Genomic DNA, 8,843 nt, shown 5'->3' with positions numbered 1-8,843 from the left:
AAAAAGACATTTGAACATGAAACAGAAACATTCTCTCTTGTTTATTTTTCTGTGAAAGAACATCAATAATAACACGAGTGGTATTCTAAATTATTAATTTTTCTATATCTATATGCACTAAACATTTAAGACTGGTATTAATTTCAGGAACTGACGAGCTCAATGAGGTGTTTTTGCAGTTGAACCCTACATTGCAGCAATTCTTCTTAAATATGTGCAGAGTTTTCAGACAAGTTTGATATAAATAAACACCAGATGAGAACAGAATTCTGCTGGTTTTGACTCCGATAATGTAATTGATAACTGTCTCCTAAATATTAACACAAATCTGTGATTTCCAGTTACATTTTTACAATAAAAATAATTTGCATTTGCACACACAAACACAGACACACACAAAACAAGTTTAGTACTAAATACTTACTTGGGCACATTACAGCTGAGATTTTGCTCTTTACACCCGAACTGAAACGATTTTGTCAGATGAGGTGAGAGAAGTACGGTGGGCAACAAGTGCAAACGAGCTGCAAACAGCTAAACGCACATCAAATATTTAAAACGTATTGCAAACACACAAATGATGCAAATTCCAAAACAAAAAAACAAATGCAACAGAAAAATGCCCCAAAAGGAAAAACCTGCAATCACAGAAAGTAAAAGAAACGTTCTACCAAAAAAATGAATGCAAAGGAAAAATGCTGAAAATACCAAAAAACACTAAAAATAACACAAAACAACTGCAAGTAAGAAATACTGCAAACTCCAAAAAAAATGGAAGTTCACCAGACCACTAGTGAGACTCGATCAAAAGTCACATGGGACCAAACCCCTGTAAATACATTACAGCTGAGTGGCCACTGGCCAAAAATTGACTTATTTTAGGAGTTTTAATTAAACTTTTTTTTTTCATTTACCCTTTATTTATCCAGGTAGTCTCATTGAGCCATGATAACTCATATTCAAGAGAGACCTGTTTAGGGAGCAGATGGTGGGGGTTAGGGGCCTAGCTCATGGGCCCAGATTGGGGCGAATGAGGGTGGAGGGAGGCGTGGGTGTTTCACCTTTTCCACCCACATTTTGATGTTGATGGTACCGGGAGGTGAACCTGCGACTTTCCGATCACAAACCCATCTTCTAACCTCTGCGCCACCGAGTACTTAAAGCTTAAACCTATTTTTTTTAAAGAGAAATGCTTTCTGGTTATTTTACGCCTGGTTCCTATTCTCTATACCTGCTGCCGCTTGGTGCTATTTTCCAGAAACACAACATGTCCTTCCACTTCTACGCCGATGACTGTCAAATTTACTTCCCATTAAGACACAATGGCACATGCTCTATTCAACCTCTGCTCGACTACCTAGCTGACATCAGGGATTGGATGGCTTTAAATTTCTTAAGTTTCAATGAAAAGAAGTCTGAAGTCATGTTGTTCCCTCCCAACGACACAATCACAAACCACTGCATCGACCTCTCCGCTCTAACCCTGTCAGAAAAACAAAGAGTCACTAATCTGGGCGTGATAATGGACCCTTCCCTGAAACTTAACAGTCACATAAACATGATTGTTAAATCATGTTTCTTCCAACTGAGGCGGCTGTCTAAACTGAAGCCCATATTGTCCAAAAATAACCTGAAGACAGTAATACATGCATTCATTACATCTAGGCTTGATTACTGCAATTCATTCCTGTTTGGTATCAGTCAAACCTCCATTGCACGACTACAACTGGTCCAGAATGCAGCAGCCCGATTTTTAACCAGTACAGGCAAAAGAGAGCACATTACACCAGTTTTGGCCTCCCTGCACTGGTTACCGGTTCATCTTAGAATCCAGTTCAAAATACTCATGTATGTCTACAAGTCGCTGAACAATTTCGCCCCCTCCATCTCTCTGATCTGCTACAACCGTATGTCCCACCATGATCCATGAGGTCAGCGGACCAGTTGCTCCTCACAGTTCCAGGAACTCGTCTTAAGCACAGAGGACAGGGCCTTCTCTGTAGCAGGACCAAGACTCTGGAACGAGTTACCTCTGCTTGTCAGACAGGCCCCCTCCCTCTCGGTTTTCAAGTCCCATTAAAAAACCCACTACTATTCGGTAGCTTTCAACACCATATGATCTGTTTGAACCTGTATGCTCCACACTGGTTAGTCGTCATTATCTGCATTGTTTTTATGTCTATATTTCTGATTTACTTCATTTTGTATATTGCTTTGTGTGTTGTCTGTTGTTCTGTCTGTACAGCACTTTGGTCGGCCTTGTCACTGTTTTAAGTGCTCTATAAATAAAATGGTATGGTATGGTTGTACAAAATCAGAGAGCTGGGGCTGAAATAGTCTTGAGAAGGATGGTACCAATAATTTATGGCAAAATCTTAAATATCACTGATTAGGCTAATAAAGTACCAAGTTTAACTAAAAAAACATATTTTTTGTCCAACTGTATCTTTAATATATTGGCATTAAGGTAGTAAATGTTTACGTAATAAAGATTATTAAACTTGCTTGAAAATTTAGAAATATAGTTTTTAAAAATTAGCCTGTTTTGTAAATTGATAAAGAACTTTTAGACTGATCCAAACACAAATATCAGTGATATAGGCACATAATATACACTAAAATTATTAGGAGCATTTCTACATAACATAGGCAGATCTTAGAAATGTGCCAGATCATCTTAGCTGTACTTACTGCTTGTTTTGATAACCGTACCCCATATTTCCAATTTCGTATTGTGGCAAAATTAAATTATGCTTTCTTTTTCATGCTTATCTTAATATAATGTCTCTGGTTTTCCTATGAATGAGCAAATTACTTGATTTAAAGCCATTGTCTTGCCAATGTTTAATTTTCTGCCTTTCTTTATACTGAACAGCAGCTACTTTATGTTTCCTTACTTTACCAAACTTTTACTTGTTTGCACCTGTCACCCACTGTGGAGGCATGACTCCACAGGGACTCTAGCTGTGAAAGACGTACCTCTGCTGGGGTAAGTTGAACTAGACTTTTACAGAAGCTTTCATATTAAAAAAAGTGAAGCACCACCTAGTGGACAAATATAAAAATAGAAAGTTTGGTAACAAAGGTACAAAGAAACAAACAGTACTAAAAGGAATGTATTATTTTATGATATGAGATTAAAACAAACAAAATAAGGGTTATTATTCACAGCTAAACTGCTTTTCGCTGGTGTGAATTCCCATGTGTGTGTTTAAATGTGACTTACTTCCAAACCTTTGTCCACAAAGATCACAAATAAATGTTTTCTGTCCTGTGTGGACTATCATGTGTCTCTTCAGACAACCGTTTTGTTTAAACCTTTTTCCACAGTCTTCACAATTAAACAGTTTCTGTCCTGTGTGAACTATCATGTGTCTGTTTAAAGTTGACTTCCGTCCAAACCTTTGTCCACAAAGATCACAAACAAATGTTTTCTGTCCTGTGTGGACTATCATGTGTGTGTTTAAATGCGACTTAAGTCCAAACCTTTGTCCACAAAGATCACAAACAAATGCTTTCTGTCCTGTGTGGACTACCATGTGTGTGTTTAAAGCTGACTTAAGTCCAAACCTTTGTCCACAAAGATCACAAACAAATGCTTTCTGTCCTGTGTGGACTATCATGTGTGTGTTTAAAGCGGACTTCTGTCCAAACCTGTGTCCACAAAGATCACAAACAAATGCTTTCTGTCCTGTGTGGACTATTACGTGTCTCTTCAGACAACCCTTTTGGTTAAACCTTTTTCCACAGACTTCACAAGTAAACCATTTCTGTCCTGTGTGAATTATCATGTGTCTGTTTAAAGTTGACTTATGTCCAAACTTTTGTCCACAAACATCACAAACAAATGCTTTGTGTCCTGTGTGAGCTATCATGTGTGTCTTTAGACAACCCTTTCGGTTAAACGTTTTTCCACAGTTTTCACAACTAAACCATTTCTGTCCTGTGTGAATTATCATGTGTGTGTTTAAAGTTGACTTATATCCAAACCTTTGTCCACAAACATCACAAAGAAATGCTTTGTGTCCTGTGTGAGCTATCATGTGTGTGTTTAGACAACCCTTTCGGTTAAACCTTTTTCCACAGTCTTCACAACTAAATGAGTTCTGTCTTGACTGTTTTTTCTTGATTGAGCCTCCAGTTTTCTTCACTTCAAAACATTCCTTGATAACCAAACAACTTGAAGACATCGACTGACTTGTATTGTGAAATTGCTTCCCATGCTCAGTGAAGCTGCAAGATTCGTTGACAGTGTTTACGCCTGACTCAGGAGCTCTGCTCTCCTTCCAGTCTTTGTCCCCATCTTCAGGTTCTGATCCAGAGTCTGATAAGTCTTTTAGCTGAGAGTCAGAGTCATTCACATCATCACCTTCATCATCCTCACTGACTTCAGTCTCTGAAGAGCTGCAAACATCTCCATAAGTCTTTAGATCTGGGTTCCTGATAGTCTCTGCTCCTCCACAGTCCTCTCCACCAGTTGCTGCTTTCATATGGTCAGCTGAGCTGCTGGTTGGAAAATCTTCCTCTTTTACTTGGTGCTGATGAAGCTGTAAAAACAGAGGTTTCTCTTCATCTTCCTCACTCTTCAAAGGAACAGCAGTGAATGCAAACCCGGTGTCATCAGTCTCCTTTTTCACACAAAACTGCTCTCCCTCTTGACTGGTCCACAGTTCCTCCTCTTCCTCCTTTATGTTGAGGGTCTCCGGATCCTGTTGTTCCACACCAAGTATCTGTACTTCAGGAGCTTCTTCTTTATTCAGCACCATCTGCTGAACATCTGCAGGGAACACTGAAAACATGAACATCAGGCACAATTATAACTTTATATTCACACATACAGTGGTGCTTGAAAGTTTGTGAAGCCTTTAAAACTTTATAAATTTCTGCATAAAAATGACAAACATCATAAGATTTTCACACAAGTTCTAAAAGTAGATAAAGAGAACCGAGTTAAACAAATGAGACAAAAATATTACACATGGTCATTTATTTATCAAGGAAAATTTTCCAATATCACATGATTTTTCCTAAGATTTGTTAAGCTGTTCCACCAATAATGCACCAAATTAAATGAAATATTTACAAGCACATGTAGTGTTCGCATGAACTAAGTTTTAATTTATATCCGTCCATGGCCATTGTGAGACAAACTGCCTCAAATGTACTCGTAAATGTTTGAATGTAAACAAACAACTTGTAATTGTTAACAATAAAAACAACTGATTTTGCTTATGTATAACAAATTATAGGGTAGAGTTTTGGTAGTGAATGATGCATATTTATATGTTTGTTTTATAATACAGTAATATATATGGTTACAATGATCACAGTCAAAACAACAACTTTAAGAACTGAGCAATGCTTTAAAAGACCCGTCTCAAATATATTTAAATTGTGAAATTATTTTTGGAGGAAACCATTAAATGGTAATGGACGAATGACTTGATAGATGTCTATCAAAGTTGCAAAATCATCATTACAACTCCATTTTGTTTGAATTTTGTAATGACTTCAAATTGAATGATATATGGCACACTTTACATCCAGAGGTACAATTTTTTTTATCTGGTTTAATCCAGATGGAACAATTAAATCTCCTCCTTGAATCGCCCCCTTATCGTGGTGGAGGATTTTGTGCGACTGAATGATCCTAGGAGCTATGCTGTCGGTGGCAATTATAATTGCCCCTGGTAGGGTCTCCAAAGACAGATTGGTCCTAGGTGACAGGCCAGACAAAGGGCGATCGATTCAGAAGATTTTTATGGACAAAATAAAACAAGAAACTCAGTGTCCCTTGCCCGGACATGGGTTACTGGGGCCCCACCCTGGAGCCAAGCCTTGGGGAGGGGCCCGTCAGCGAGCGCCTGGTGACTGGGTCTCCACCCATGGGGCCCGGTCGGGCTCAGCCCGAAGGAGCATCATGGGCTTGCTTTCCTGTTGACCCACCACCTGCAGGAAGGGCCATGGGCTCTGGAACGAATCTCCTTGAGAGGGGCTGGACCTTATTCCACTCTGACGCCTCTCACCATAGGCAACTCCAATCTGGTGTGGGTCTACTCGTAGCCCCATGACTTGGTGCCTGTGTGTTGGAGTTTTCCCCAGTAGATGAGAGGGTGGCTTCCCTTCACGTTCGAGTGGGGGGACAAGCTCTGACTGTTGTTTGTGCCTATGCGCCGAACTGCAGGTCAGAGTATCCGGCCTTCTTGGAGTCCTTGACAGGGGTGCTGGTAGGTGTGCCAGCTGGGGACTTCTTTATTCTGCTGGGGGACTTCAATGCCCACATGAGCAATGACAGTGTGTCATGGAGGGGCGCGATTGGGAGGAACAGCCTCTCTGATCTGAACCCAAGCTGGGTTCTGTTGTTGGACTTCTGTGCTAGTCATAGTTTGTCCATCACGAACACCATGTTCGTACATAAGGGTGTGCATAAGTGCACTTGGCATCAGGACGCCCTAGGTCGTAGATCGATGATTGACTTTGTAGTCGTGTCATCTGATTTGCAGCCGTTTGTTTTGGACTCTTGGGTGAAGAGGGGAGCTGAGCTGTCAACTAATCACCACCTGGTAGGGAGTTGGATCAGATGGCGGGGGAAGATGCCAGACAGACCTGGTAGACCCAAATGTGTATTGAGGGTTTGCTGGGAACGCCTGGCAGAAGAACCGGTCCGAGAGATCTTCAACTCAAACCTCCGGTTGAGATTTAACCGCATCCCAGCTGAGGTGGGGGACATTGAGTCTGAGCACGCCTGGCTTGTTGAGGTAGCTGTCTTGAGCTGTGGCCACAAGGTTGTCGGTGCTTCTCGCAGTGGCCATCCACAAAATCAGTTGTGGACACCCCGGGTTAGGGAGGAGTCCTATCGGGCCTTGTTGGCCAGTGGGACTCTGGAGGCAGCTGGGGAGTACCGGAGGGCCAAGCGGTCTGCAGCTTTGGCTGTTGCTGGGGTAAAAGCTTGGATGTGGGATGAGTTCGGTGAGACCTTGGATAGAGATTCTCGGTCGGCTCCGAGAAGATTCTGGCAAACCATCAGGCGACTGAGGGGAAAGCAGCACTTTACTAACACTGTGTTCAGTGAAGATGGGGTGCTGTTGATTTCAACGAGTGATGTCGTTGGGAGGTGCAAGGCATATTCTCGGACCTTCTCAACCCCACCAAAGCGTCTTCCATGGAGGAAGTCGAGTCGGGGGACTTTGGGGTTCATCTGTCCATAACTGTGGCTGAGATCGCTGAGGTAGTTAAAAAAAGCTCCAAGGCAGCAGGGCTCCAGGAGTGGATGAGATTCACCCTGATTTCCTTAAAGCTCTAGATGTTGTGGGACGGTCTTGGTTGGCATGCCTTTGAAACATTGAGTGGACATCGGGGGCAGTGCCACTGGATTGGTAGACTGGGGTGGTGGTTCCCCTCTTCAAAAAGGGGGACCGGAGGGTGTGCTCCAATTATAGGGGCATCATTCTCCTTAGCCTACCTGGTAAGGTCTATTCAGGGGTACTGGAAAAGCGAGTCCAATCGTTGGTCGAGCCTCAGATCCAGGAGGAACAATGTAGATTTTGTCCTGGCTGTGAGACACTGGATCAGCTCTTTACCCTCACTAGGGTCCTCGAGGGGTCATGGGAGTTTGCCCATCCAGTCTACATGTGTTTTGTGGACTTGGAGAAGGCATTCGACCGTGTTCTTCAGGGTATGCTGTGGGGGTTGCTCTGTGAGTATGGAATTGGGGGCTCAATGTTACAGGCTGTTCAGTCCCTATACAAGTGGTGCAAGAGTTTGGTTCGCATTGCCAGTAGTAAGTTGAACCCCTTTGGGTAGGAGTTGGACTCCGCCAGGGCTGCCCGTTGTCACAGTTTCTGTTCATGACTTTTATGGACAGAATTTCTTGGCGCAGCCAGCTGGTGCAGGGTTTCCCGTTCGGTGGGCTCAGGATTCCATCTCTGCTCTTTGCAGATGATGTGGTCCTGTTGGCGTAATTGTGCCATAATCTTCAGCTCTTACTGGAGTGGTTCACAGCAGAGTGTGAAGCAGCTGGGATGAGAATCAGCACCTCCAAATCTGAGGCCATGGTCCTCAAAAAAAAATGGGTGGATTGCTCTCTTCGGGTCGAGGGTGAGGTTCTGCCTCAAGTGGAAAAGTTCAAGTACCTTGGGGTTTTGTTCACGAGTGAGGGAAGAATAGAGCGTGAGATTGACAGACGGATTGGTGCAGCATCTGTAGTAGTGCGAACTCTATACCGGTCCATTGTGGTGAAGAGAGAGCTGAGCTGTAAGGCAAAGATCTCTGTTTACCAGTCGATCTACGTTCCTACCCTCACCAATGGTCATGAGCTCTGGGTAGTGACCGAAAGAATGAGATTGCGGATGCAGGCTGTTGAAATGAGCTTTCTCCGCAGGGTAGCTGGACTCTCCCTTAGAAATAGGGTGATAAGTTCAGTTATGCGGGAGAGACTCGAACTAGAACCGCTAGTCCTCCATGTCGAGAGGAGCCAGTTGAGGTGGTTCGGGCATCTGGTAAGGATGCTCCCTGGTCACCTCCCTAGGCAGGTGCTTCAGACATGTACAACTGGGAGGAGTCCTCAGGGAAGACACAGGACACGCTGAAGAGACTATGTCTCTTGGTTGGCCTGGGAACATCTTGGAATCCTCCCAGAAAAGCTGGAAGAGGTGGCTGTGGAAAGAGATGTCTGGGCCTCCCTGCTCAAGCTGCTGCCCCCGTGACCCGACTTTGGAACAAGCGGAAGATAATGGATGGATATATAGCAGATGTGACGTGAAACTCACACTTGTCTGCGATTCAACGCTCAGACAGAGAGTTGTGGCAGGTCCTCTACTTTAATTCAGTCCCAACTCATCAGA

Source organism: Nematolebias whitei, chromosome 15 (assembly GCF_014905685.2).
Source record: "Nematolebias whitei isolate Nwh7 chromosome 15, NemWhi1, whole genome shotgun sequence".
In the NCBI taxonomy this organism is placed as follows: domain Eukaryota; kingdom Metazoa; phylum Chordata; class Actinopteri; order Cyprinodontiformes; family Rivulidae; genus Nematolebias; species Nematolebias whitei.
The sequence above is the reverse complement of the archived record's forward strand: the minus strand, read 5'-3'. Positions refer to the sequence as shown.